Raw genomic sequence first — 12,651 nt, forward strand, 5'->3', positions numbered from 1 at the left:
CCTCGCAGCTTAGTGAGACCTGCCCTTGAGAATAACTTTTCAGGTCGAGAAACTGAAGCCTCCGGAAAGCTGAGTGAGTTACCTCGATCACATATCACCTGCAGCCGAGATGGAGCTGCCTCCAATTTCTGCCAACAGCTTTCTGCTTGCTGGTTTCTATCCATGGGCTAGAGAAGACAGAGCTGGCATCAGGACCACCCAGAGCTGGCGAAGGAAACTGTTCCTCGGTCACACACCCTCTTGGCTGTATGTCAGCTTGCAGGGGAGGAGGGGTGCTTTTGAAAATGTTGTCTAGGTACCGATTACACAGCCAGTGCCAAAGAGCCAGACAGGGAGGACATTCTTAATGTATGAAGTCATTGGCTTCCAGATCATTCTACTTGCAGAACAAGGTTGCCGTGTTGACGGCCACAGAGCAAACTCCCCCAAAGGCTTCTAGATGCAGCAGAGAGAACGTTAGTAAAAAAAAAAAAAATCTACCAAACATCCTGCGGCTTCACTCAGCATTTCAGGTTCAAATATTTGTTTTGTGCATCAGGAAACGGCTCAGGGCATGGAACCATCTCGCTAAGTGCAAGATTATGAGGCCACGTGGCCAGCTAAGTGCCCAGAGTGAGTCAGGATTTCTCCTGGGCGAGAACCCCTCCTCTAATCCACACCTCTGAACAATGGCATCAGAGTCAGAACCCATCTGGAGCCTTTCCCCTGGCCAGGCATCCAACTCTCCCATTGTCCTCTTTAGTCCCTTATGCCAATGTCTGTCAGTCCTTCACCCCTGTTGAATACTCCCCTAGTCCTCAGTGGCTAAGTTTGCCATCTTTGACTGACCACCCAACCAAGACTTAAGGCTTCCTTGTTCCCAGTTTCTTGTCAGGTGCTGTCTGCGAACATAGCCTTGTGCCTGGTGATGCCAGGTCCTTCCTGTCCCCTCCCTGTTCCTCTGAGGAGAGAAGGGACGTCACAGGAAGAGTCCTGGCATAGATTAGGCCATCATCCCCCGTGTCCTGGGTGGATGCCACTTGGACAGGTAGGATTCCTGAGTCCCATGTCATTCCCTCTGGACACACACAGGCTGGTGGCCAGGCCAGAGGGCTGATGTGGGGGGAGCTTGCCAGGTTTCTCATCAAATGGAATGCAAACACAGCCAGAGGCAGGCAGCCGTGGGCCTGTAGCCATGCTGCGGTCAGTGCTGGGTCTAGGGTTCACACCGAGCATCCTCCCAACCTGGCAGGGCCTGTGGCAGCGTCCTTCCGGTGGGAAGGGTTCTTTTGGAAAGGGCCTTCTAGGTGCCATGGGAGTTGGGGACATCTAGACTGCTGGTTTAAATCCCACTTAACTTGCAACTCCTGCAGTTTTCCATTTAAAAAAAATTTCCTGTATCATGCTGTTGAAAACCAGGTACCCTCAAACACCTACAAATTGAAAGTCACGGATGATAAATCTTTTACTGACATGGATGAAAATGAAGGATTACACAGGAGTCAGGAAAAAAAATATCTACCACAGTCTTGTCTCTCTGGCTCACCTCCCATTCAAATCAAGTGAAACCCCAAACTTACTGAAGTAGGTAGATTTCCCCTTTAGGGTTCTCTGTCATCTTTCTCAGCCACATCACAAGACCCATAGTCCAAAGTGTCCATTAACCCAGCTTTCCAGTGGGGGACATCCTAACACTGACCAAATATTAACACACTTCATAGAGTCTTCTAATCTGTGAGCTGGCGATACTCCAGACCCTGAGTCCTCACCCTCACTGCACAGATAAGGAAGCCAGCGTCTAGGGACTGGCCCTGGTTTCAAAACCTTTTTTTTTCTCCTGTGGTTCTATGACTAAACAGCACAGTGCCGACCCATGCTGGTCTGGCGCAGGCTCAATCTTGTGGTTCAGGAAGAACCAAAGCCCTCCCACCCCACCCCCAAGGCTTCAGTGTAGCAGACACCCCACTGAACTAATTAGGACCCACCTCTCTAGAACTGCAGACTCACTGGCATTAATTAGACACGCAGGAGCATTTTCTTCCAGTAATGAAGAGAATAACACAGAGGAGTCTCGCTGAAGGCCGGAGCATGGTATTTCATAAAGGTTACCTTCTCCACACGGGAGGAATGAAGATCCAGGGGCTGGGTTTCAATCTAGACTTCTCTCCTCCCTTTGGGCTCTGAAGTCAGTTGGAGCTTGCTTGGTTCTTTGGTTTGCTTCTTTGTACTGAGTGGGAGGTGGACTCAGGAAACTCAGGTCTTCCAGGCCAAGGGCTCTGGAGAAGGCCACAAGGAAAGTGACCCAGACACAGCATGCACATACGTCTGTCATCTGTAAATGATCATACTACATACCACACCTGTGTTCATATGGAAAGATGGGAAGATACACAAACATGCCACACAAATTTAAGCACACACACACACACAAACACACAGTCACACACACGTGTAGTCACAAACATTTGTGCATAAGTGCACACCCAAAGGCACATGTACACACATGCCACACTTAAAGTGGCAATCTCTCTCTGTTTCTATCTTCTCTTTCTGTCTCTGTCACTCTGTCTTTCTCTCTCTCTTGCTCACAGACACACACACACACATTTGCGGTTGTCATAGTCCCCAGTGTTTGTTCCCAGTGACTGGCTGGCTCAGCAGAAAATCTGGCTGAGTTGCAAGCTTCTGTTTGGAAGGTGGGCGTTGCCGTGTGCAAATACATCTCAGGTTCAGGAAAACACAGGTGGAGGGAAGCCAAGGGCACGTGCTGGGGTGGGCGGGGGTTCTTTGTCTTCACTCCCCAGAAGAATAACTTCCAAAATTGGAACAGCATTTCACCTATTAACCCCGACGATGTTGTGTTTCTCAGCCCACAGAGCCTCTGATGAACCCGGTGGGTGCCAACCTGCTGGGCACACCCTCCTCTGTGATGTAATCTTTTGTTGACAACATGTTCTGAACACACCCGTGGTAGACAGGACAAATCGGCAACCCGAGAGCAATCTTAATTTCAACATACACGGAGGAGTCACAAGTTAGGGCAGGTCAGACCCTCTTAGAGTGAGTGCGGCTTTGGGTGGTGGGTGTGATTCAGGCATGAATGGGAATCCTCGAATCCTAGAAGGAAGAGGGAACCAGAAACCTCCCCTCAGCAACTCAGGATGTCCTCAGCTTTTAATACAGCTTAAATCCCCCAAAGCATAGCCAAGGATATGGTCGCTATGCTGAATAGCACGCCAAATGGACAGGAGAGTGACCCATGCACACAGAATGATACAGTACATAGAGCAGATGGGAGTTAGATTTGATTATTCTGCCACAAGGAAACAAACTTGAAAAGAAGAACAATGAAGAATTACCGAAAAATTAGATTTGCTTAACTGTGATTTGTGAAAAAAGATTGAGGCAAAAAACGGTGCTTTTGAAAAGCAAACGTCTTGGATTGACCATTCAGTTTATTTCAGTTTTGTCAAATTATTAAACACAAATTTTTTTGTTTATATTTTTTGTGCATGTGTGCTTCTGTGTGTGGTGTCTGTGTTTATGTATGTGTGAGTATGTGTGTGATGTGTGCATGTATGTCTATGTGTGTGTGGTGTGCCTCTATGTGTGTATGTGATATGTATGTGTTGTGTGTTGTATGTGTGATGCATGTGTATGTGATGAGTGTATGTATGTGGGGTGTGTGTGTGATATATGTGTATGTGATATGTGTGCATGTATGTTTATGTGTATGTATGTGTATGTTGTTTGTTTATGTGTGTGTGTAGTGTGCCTCTGTGTGAGTTTGTGTGTGTACGTGATATGTATGTGTTATGTGTATGATGTGTGTGTATGTGATATGTGTGTATGATATGCATCTGTATATATGTGTGTGTGTGATATGTGGGTATATATGTGGAATGTGTGTAAATGTGTGTGTGCATGCGAGATATGTGTGACCAGAGGACAACTCGCAGAACTCAGCTCTCTCCTTCCACCATATAGGCTCCAAGGGTCAAACTCAGGTTGCCAGGGTTACAGCACATCTTTACACATCAATCCATCATGTTTGTCCTCCAAAAACTTTTGAAAACAACACTAAACCCTTTAAACTCTCCTATGAGATGCCACTGTGACCCTTCTGGGAAGAGAGAAATGTCCACTGCAACATCCGGTCAGCTGTTTGAAGTCCTAGAAGCACACACTGGTCTCAAACCAGCTCCAGACAGGTATGGATTTGTTTTCTCTCGTTGCCTTAGTCAGTTTTCTGTTCCTAATAAAGCACACAAATAACCAAGCCATAGAGAGCAAATGTTTATCTAAAGGTTCCTCTACCTCTAAATGGTGCAGCAGGCTGGGGACCATGCCTCTAACACAGGCCTTTGAGGGGTATTCCAGATACTGTGGTAGCTTGGGGCCTCTTCCACAGGGTCACAGACATTACAGGTATCTGGTCCTCAGTTGCCTTTGCCTGGGCTACTCTTTTTAGAAAACAATCTCGCTTAGTACGAATCCTATTAGATGAAACCATTTATGTATGAAACTCATTTTCTTTTAGACAAATGTCTTGCGATGGCTTTCAAATCACAAGCTGGCTGGTGGGGGTGGTGGGGGAGAGGAAACTGGGCATTAAATCGTTCTAAAAATAAATTTAAGGGCTTTTTACAAGAAGTGAGAGCCTTACCTGCCTGTCTGTGAGCGAGAGTGGCTTTGGGGGTTAGCCCACAGCAGAAAGCTAAGTGTCACTTTAGGATGGCCATTTCACAGGCATTATGGACACAGCCAGGGGCCACCTGAGAAACAGCAAAAGGCAGGACCACAAGGTGCTTGGCTGCTCAGGCCTGGTAAGGAGATCGGGATGAAGTGTCCATCATTACGGTTCTCTGTGTGCTCAAATCAAGTCTGTAAAGGAGGGCTCTACAAGTCAGCCTCCTTCACAAAGGTCGATGGGAGGTAGCTAGCTTTCCCTCTCCCTCCCCGTCGCTTCCTCTTCCTCCCCTTCCTCCATCCCTTCTCCTCCACCCCTTCTTCTTTATTCATGTCTCCTCTTCCTTGCCCTCCTCCATCCCTCCTCCTCCATCCCTTCTCCTTCCCCTCCATCCCTCCTCCCCCATCCCTTCTCCTTTCCCTCCTTCATCCCTCCTCCATGTCTCCTCCTCCATCCCTTCTCCTTACCCTCCATCCCTCCACCTCCATCCCTTCTTCTTTATTCATGTCTCCTCTTCCTTGCCCTCCTCCATCCCTTCTCCTCCATCCCTTCTCCTTCCCCTCCATTCCTCCTCCTCCATCCCTTCTCCTTCCCTTCCTTCATCCCTCTTCCATGCCTCCTCCTCTTTCCCTTCCTTTCCTCCTTCCCTCCTCTTTTTCCTCTTCCTGGTGTGTGTGCATCTGTGGTCCTCACAGAGACATAAAAGTTCTCTCTCCTTTGTCCCTTCTGTTTTCAAAATGGCCAGGATCCAGATGCAATGGCTGTGTATGAGGTGTCCCCCAAAAGGCTCTAGTGGAGAAGGCTTGGATCCCCGCTGGTGAGCCCATCATGGAGAGATGATTCAATCATGAGAACTCTGACGCCCCTCTGTGGATCAATCCACTAATGGAGTCATAGTTGGATACATTACTGGGAGGTGGGAGAAACTGTAAAAAGGCGGGGCCGGCTTGGAGCAAGTGCTCTCTAGCGGTGAATGGATCCTCTTCTCTGCCTGCTGCTTCCCTCCAGGAGTGTCTCTGCCTTGTCCTCACCCTCTCTGCCATGACGCTTTCACCTCAGGCCTAAAGCAATGGAGTCAGCCATGTGCTACAGCTTCTGGTACCGTAGGCTGAATGCATCTTTCCTCCTCCAAACTTTCTCTCAGGCATTTCCACAGCGACAGAAGACTGATCACCACAAGGTTGGTACCTAAGCCACCGTTTCAGACCATGAGAGGACCTTGGGAATGGAGCTGCCTGTGGGAAATTGTGTGCATGTGTATGTGTGTGTGTGTGTGTGTGTGCATGTGACAGTGTTTGTGTGTATGTATGAGTGTTTGTGTGAGAGTGCATGTGTATGTTTGTGTGTGTGTACATGTGACAGTGTTTGTGTGTATATGTGTGTGTGCATGTGAGAGTATATGAGTGTGTATGTGTGTGTGAGTATGTATGTGGCAGAGCATTTGTGTGAGAGTGCATGTGTATGTTTGTGTGTGTGTGTGTGTGTGTGTGAGAGAGAGAGAGGGGGGGGAGGGAGAGAGAGCCAGAAGCAAGTGTTGGACCGCCTGGTACTGGAGTTGCATGTGGTTGTGAGCCACCTAGTAAGGGTTCTGGGAATAGAACCAAGACTGCTGCAAGAGAAGCCAGTGCTCTGAACACTGAACCATGTCTCCAGCCCCCAACCCGGTTCTTCTTATCAAAGAGCTACCAAACTGTCCTTGATCCTTGTGGACATTTTCACTGTAATGAAGAAACCTTGCCTGCCACCTTAAGCCATTTGCATTCAGGGTCTTCTCTCCCTTTGACTAAACGCCATTCTAAAAGCCATAGCCTCCAACGCAGGAAGGATATGGCCACCGAAGACATGCTGTCGTCATCATTGGCTCTTGCTGCCCATGTCCCCATATCCTCACTGCCTTGACTGCCTCCCCTTAGGGTATAGAATCTATACCATAGAGCCTCAGCTCTGCAGAAGGCACAGTGGGGCACTTCACACTGGGCTTCTCATGGAACGCCCGCGTCTGCACTGTGGACAATAGTTAGTGGCGTAATGGCCTTTCCCACAGTTAACTACACAGCCCTTGTTCTTTATGCTCTGGAAGCCGTTCTCTGTGTGGTGGCCTGATTGATTCTTCAGGGTAAGTCTTGTGGCAGGAGCCCTCTGCTTCACAGAACCTGTCTATGGCATTTTTGTTGTGTGATCCCATCACCCTGATAGTGGGTAAAACTCTGATAATTTCTACCTGTGGTGATGGAGAATGCAGGCAGGTAGTTCTCACTCTGAGGCCTCTCTTGCTGCCGGCGAGGGCCAGTGTGAGGTGTCCCTCATAGTCACAAGCATTTGAACACATACTCCCCAGTCAGAGGCGCTGTTTTGAGGGGGGCGGCGGGAGGTGTGCAGTCTTCCTGGGAGAAGTACGCCATCAGAGAGCTTAAGGCTTCATGCTGTTTGCCGTTTGCTCTCTCTGCTTCATGACCACAGTTCAAGATGCGAGCTCTCAGTTCCCTGTTCCTGATGCTTGTAGCCAGGCCTCTTCACCACCACCACCATCACCACCACCACCACCACCACCACACATTTTTACCCCCCTGGATCTGAAAGTCAAAATCATCTCCCTCTCCCTCAAGTTGTCTCAGCCATGGTGCTTTATCACAGGGCTAGAAACATGGCTAATACAGCCAATTACCACCTTGTGCTTTGAGGAGCTGCACACTCTGGTCCTGAGGCAGTCTTTCCACATGTCCAGGGAGTCAGTGCCTCCAGGGTGCTGGAGGCCTTCGTTTTTCTCCAGCCGGGCCGCTGAGTGTAGGGCCCAGAGCCCAGCTTCCCTCAGAGGGAGCAAGCCAAGGGTTAGATGGAATTAGATTTGCCTTCTATATCCTCACCTCAGAAACCACAGTTCTTCTCTTCCAGCACGTTCCAGTGGTGGAGGAAATTGCAAATATCTCCCCCGCACGGGGTGTGCACGGACATGGGAGTTGTGTTTCTGTGGAACAGTGTGGGATATTGACTATGGGCTGGAATACATATTCTTCATGTAAATAGGGGGAAACTGAGCCCATGGCCTTGACCAATTGACTAAATACCCCTTGTCTTGGTTAGGGTTTTACTACTATGAACAGACACCATGACCAAGGCAAGTCTTATAAAGGACAACATTTAGTTGGGACTGGCTTACAGGTTCAGAGGTTCAGTCCATTATCAAGACGGGAGCATGGCAGCATCCAGGCAGGCATGGCGCAGGAGGAACTGAGAGTTCTACATCTTCATCTGAAGGCTGCTAGCAGAGTACTGGCTTCCAGGCAGCTAGGATGAGGGTCTTAAAACCCACGTCCACAGTGACACACCTACTCCAACAGGGCCATACTTTCTAATAGTGCCATTCACTGGGCCAAGCATATACAAACCATCACACCCTTGGTGGGTAACTCAACACCCAGAGTCCACTCTGTCTAGTATTCCTGTCTGCTACATGTGCCGTTACTAAGAGGTGACATGGATGCCACACCCATTGCCTCAGCTATCAGCAAGTGTTAATATTCCCTAGTACTCTATTGAAAAGGAGGTAATTGGCTTTGATCACATCTTACTTCTGCCCAGAGAATCTTTGAGAACCCCTTCACCCCATAACCTTCTCTCTATCATCTCAGGACTGAGAGTCTAGCCAGTGCTGTGAAGTACAGCATCTGATTGGCTGTTACTCAGTGTCACTCAGAGATGGGATCGTGATTAATCCTTCGCACACCATTTCACAGCTCTTCTGCGTTCAGCCAAGGTGTGCAGAGCGTGGAAGCAATCGTCCAGTGTTGTGGCCGCCAGCAGCTCGCAACGTGAACGGTTCGACTGAGAAGGCCGCTCGAGCTGTAAGAGAGGAATCTAGACGGGGCAAAAGAAGAAACGGAGCTAAGACAAATTCATACTGATCAAAGCTCAAATTTTATTGTTGCGACACTAGTTATGAAGGAAGGGGGAGGGGACCCGATTCCCGCCGAATAATCTCGGGTCCAGTAGAAAGGTGCACGTGTGTGGCTCCTCAGGTTCCAGCAGTGGGCGTGGCAGAACGAATGAGCAGGAAGCTCCACCCCGAGCAAGCAGGTTTCAAGCTGGGGGAGGGGAGACTACATCTCCTCCCTATTATTAACAAAATAAAAAAAAAAAAAGAAAAGGCTGGCCTGAGGGGGAAAAATTATCTATGCTCAAATAGTTCTGCCTGGAATCTAGGGCTAAAGAAAAAACTTGCTTTACTGGGATTTTTTAACCTTTTTTATGGTAAACTGTATCTGGCTTAAAACTGTCCTTTCTAGTAAACAACTAACTGAAAGGCCCGGGGCTGCAGGCTCTGACTTTAAGATGCTAATTAGTACTTGGTAGGTAACTTTTTAGTTGATCTCCGCATTTTTGGATGATAGGTGGGAAACAGGGAGAAGGAGTGACCGGCTCTTGTAGTACAAGGCCAATTGGCTTTTTTATTTGGGTGGGAGGCAGTGAAGGGCTTGCCCTTTCAATAGTACGTCTCCAATCTCTCTCCCCCCTATTAATTAAGTTAAATAAGGCAACGCTTAACTGAGGTGATCAAGACAAATTCATACTGATCAAAGCTCAAATTTTATTGTTGCGACACTAGTTATGAAGAAAGAGAGAGGGGACCCGATTCCCGCCAAATAATCTCGGGTCCAGTAAAAAGGTGCACGTGTGTGGCTCCTCAGGTTCCAGCAGTGAGCGTGGCAAAACGAATGAGCAGAAAGCTCCACCCCGAGCAAGCAGGTTTCAAGCTGGGGGAGGAGAAACTACAGTCCAGAGCACTGTAGAGATGGGTATGTGTAGGCTAAGCAAGTTCACGAGCTCGTCTAAGCCCCAGGTCCTCTGTGTGAGCAAGGGGAGGGGTGTATCTGAGCAGGGAGGGGAGGATGCCACCCCTGGAAGCCACAGGTCTGTGAATGAAAGGGGCCAGTCTGATGAAAACCTTTCCAGATCAGCTCATGGTCTCTCCCCAGTCCCCACAGCCCCCAGTTCATTCAGAGTCCTTGATGGCGCTCCACCCCCTGAGATCACTCTCTCTGTCAGCTTACGTCTGACCCTAGGGATCGGCAACCATCCTTTCTCCCTAAGACGGTTGTGCTGAGGACTTTGGCAATGAGTACCCCATTCTCTACCCAAAGGTGTTCTCTGAGTACAGATATTACTGTCACACCATTACACAATGCAGCTAAATATAGAAGTGCAGTAGAATGTCTCCTCAGCATTTGCCCGGGAGGAGAAAGTGGCCCAGTGGCTGTAGAAGATGCAGCAGGAAGGCCTGCGTTCAGCAGCATCCAGAGTTCTGATGCCCATTAAAGCAGCCCAGGAAAAAATGAAGGCTATGGTCCATGGACCAGGACCCAGTGGCCCCTCCCCAGCAGAGTGGCTTCACTCTGAGGGGCTCCTTGGTGTCAGCTCATTAACACTGGACTGCGTGATGGCGTCCTGGTGCATCCATTGTGAAAGAGCTTTTCATTACTTCCAAGAACACATTCGAGAACTTTCTCCCCACCTTCTGCTCTGCTGACCCCTAACCCACTCTTCCTAAGCAAGTCCTGGGCCTTTCTCTTAGGTGAGTGTGTCGAACCCACACCCTGTGCTCTGTTGTTGCTCTTGTGGGTAGCAATTGCCTGCCCTGAGTACAGGTGTCTCAGGTAGGGGGTTAAATGAGCAAAGTATGTCCCTCCAGAAAGGCAGTGTCTTAGTCAGGGTTTCTATTCCTGCACAAACATCATGACCAAGAAGCAAGTTGGGGAGGAAAGGGTTTATTCGGCTTACATTTCCATACTGCTGTTGATCACCAAAGGATGCAGGACTGGAACTCAAGCAGGTCAGAAAGCAGGAGCTGATGCAGAGGCCATGGAGGGATGTTCTTTACTGGCTTGCTTAGCCTGCTTTCTTATAGAACCCAAGACAACCAGCCCAGAGATGGTCCCACCCACAAGGGGCCTTGCCCCCTTGATCACTAATTGAGAAAATGCCTTACAGTTGGATCTCATGGAGGCATTTCCTCAACTGAAGCTCCTTTCTCTGTGATAACTCCAGCTGTGTCAAGTTGACACAAAACTAGCCAATACAGGCAGAGACTGATTTAATATCCACAGACTCTGACTTGGCCCTCTCCCATGATGCTCTAGTTCTCCCATGATGCTCTAGTTCTCCCATGATGCTCTAGTTCTTGTTATCGCTGTCACTCAGGGCCACGAGCCAGAATGTTCAGGCTTTGGCCCCTCTCTGCAGGGTGGGTAGGTGGGAAGGATGACCCCCGCTCCTCACTCCATATGCTGAAGGACATAAAGCAAACAAAAAAGGGTCAGAGATGATAATCTGGGAAAGCTGGGTTCCCACCAGCCCAAACCTACTCTCCTACCATGCCCCTGGTGTGAACGGCACGACCACTAGCTCTAGGGACTGGAACACAGCTTGCATTCAATTATACTTTTGTTGGAAAGAAAAATTAACAGATAAGTGAATGAGTGTGGAGACAGAGCTTTCCAATTAGGTCCGTCACACACTTACACGTCTCCCATAGGGACCCGTACTTGTCTTGACAGCATTCTTTCCTTAGTGCGTGGACAGCCCTTCCCTCTTCTCTTAGAGCACGGGTCTGCCTCTCAGCATGACCCTTGTTCATCCTGGCACTTGTGGTGGGACCCATCAGGGCTGTGCCTGTTAGAGTTTTCAGTGTCATCAGCTGCCTAGGACAGAAGCTGACAGCTTTGCAGAGTGTCTGTAAGCTCTCCAGTAAGTGGCAGGTCACATCATTGCCGTATCCTGTTGAGTCTCTGGGTTGCCATCTTGGATCCTATGAGCTGCTGTTTGGTGGGAGTGTGGGGCCAGGTTGGGTAATAGCATTAGGTGAAGGGAGTCCTGATAGACAGATGGGCACAGGCTTTCCAGTATATGACAGGAATGGCACCTCATCACAGAACCTGGTAGCAGAAGCTGCAGGAAATCAAACCGGTTTTCATTACTCTTAGAAAAAAAAACACTGACATGGTGGAAAGGTAGACCTGGAAAAGGCTGTCAGAGGGTCAGTGAGTGGGGGCTTGTCTCTGTTGATCTGGGCCTGTGCTAGCACAGACTATCACAGAAAGGGCTACAGTAGAGGATGCCTGTTCAAACCCATGGCAGGGTAAAGCAAAGAAAGAAATAGCTTACTACCACTAGACTCTACCTCTTACGGTCCTAATGCTCCCCACAGCGGGATGTGCAGGGGACCAGGCCTTCTGTTAGCAATGGGCTTTGGGGGGAAAACACTCCACATGCCAACTAGAACAGAAACTTCTCTTTACAAAGTTTAATGCATTATTTTAAAGTGCTGACTGGTAAGTGGAATCCTCGCAGGGGCAGTTAGCCTCTCTCCTGCTTCATTTGTCTCTTTTAGGCCAGCTCCTCTGTGCTTAAACAAACAAACAAACAAACAAACACATTTGCTTGTTTTTATTTAATGCGTAGGAGTGGTTTGCCTGCATTTATGTGTGTGCACCATGTGTATGCAGTGCTCAGGGTGGCCAAGAGAGGGCGATGGCTCCCTGGAACTGGAATTAACAGGTGGGACCTGAACATGGATTCCCTGCAAGTGCGGCTCTTAGCGACTGAGCCATCTCTCTAGGACCTCCCCTCCTTTTAATAATGGGAGAAAATAAACCCCCAAACCTGTATGCTATTTCCGCCGTCACTTTTTGCTAATATAGGATTTAAAAATAAGAAAGGAAGCATGATTAGCTGAGTCCCTCGGCTCCTGAACTTTACCTCCCAGAAAACTCAATTTGCTGTTAAAAATTCATAGGTAAATGAATTTCTCTAACCTCATGGCTGTTTACATCTTCAAAGCGAGCCTTCCTGTTTCTGTCTTCCTGTTACCACTGATTCTCCGTTTCTTCCAAGTGAGCTCCCCAGTCTCCAGGCAATCTCTGGGTGACCCTCCCGCAGGAAGCCATTCCTAACCAGTGTGAAGGAAGCACTTGATTTAATTAACACCA

The 12,651-nt window shown here is 48.7% G+C and overlaps 1 long non-coding RNA gene across 4 annotated transcripts; it reads left to right on the forward strand.

Annotated features, from left to right (window-relative positions):
- The first annotated feature begins 1,546 nt into the window (after nucleotides 1–1,546).
- Nucleotides 1,547–8,504, forward strand: Gm36140. Of its 4 annotated transcripts, none has more exons than XR_868715.2 (5): nucleotides 1,547–3,023; nucleotides 3,967–4,190; nucleotides 5,415–5,585; nucleotides 5,678–5,849; nucleotides 8,404–8,504. It is a non-coding gene; the product is annotated as a predicted gene, 36140 (long non-coding RNA). The 4 variants fall into 4 exon arrangements; XR_868714.2 differs by having other exon boundaries at nucleotides 5,415–5,486; XR_377229.3 differs by having other exon boundaries at nucleotides 5,415–5,849.
- Nucleotides 8,505–12,651: the final 4,147 nt, after the last annotated feature.

This window comes from Mus musculus, chromosome 5, assembly GCF_000001635.26.
Source record: "Mus musculus strain C57BL/6J chromosome 5, GRCm38.p6 C57BL/6J".
Taxonomy (NCBI): domain Eukaryota; kingdom Metazoa; phylum Chordata; class Mammalia; order Rodentia; family Muridae; genus Mus; species Mus musculus.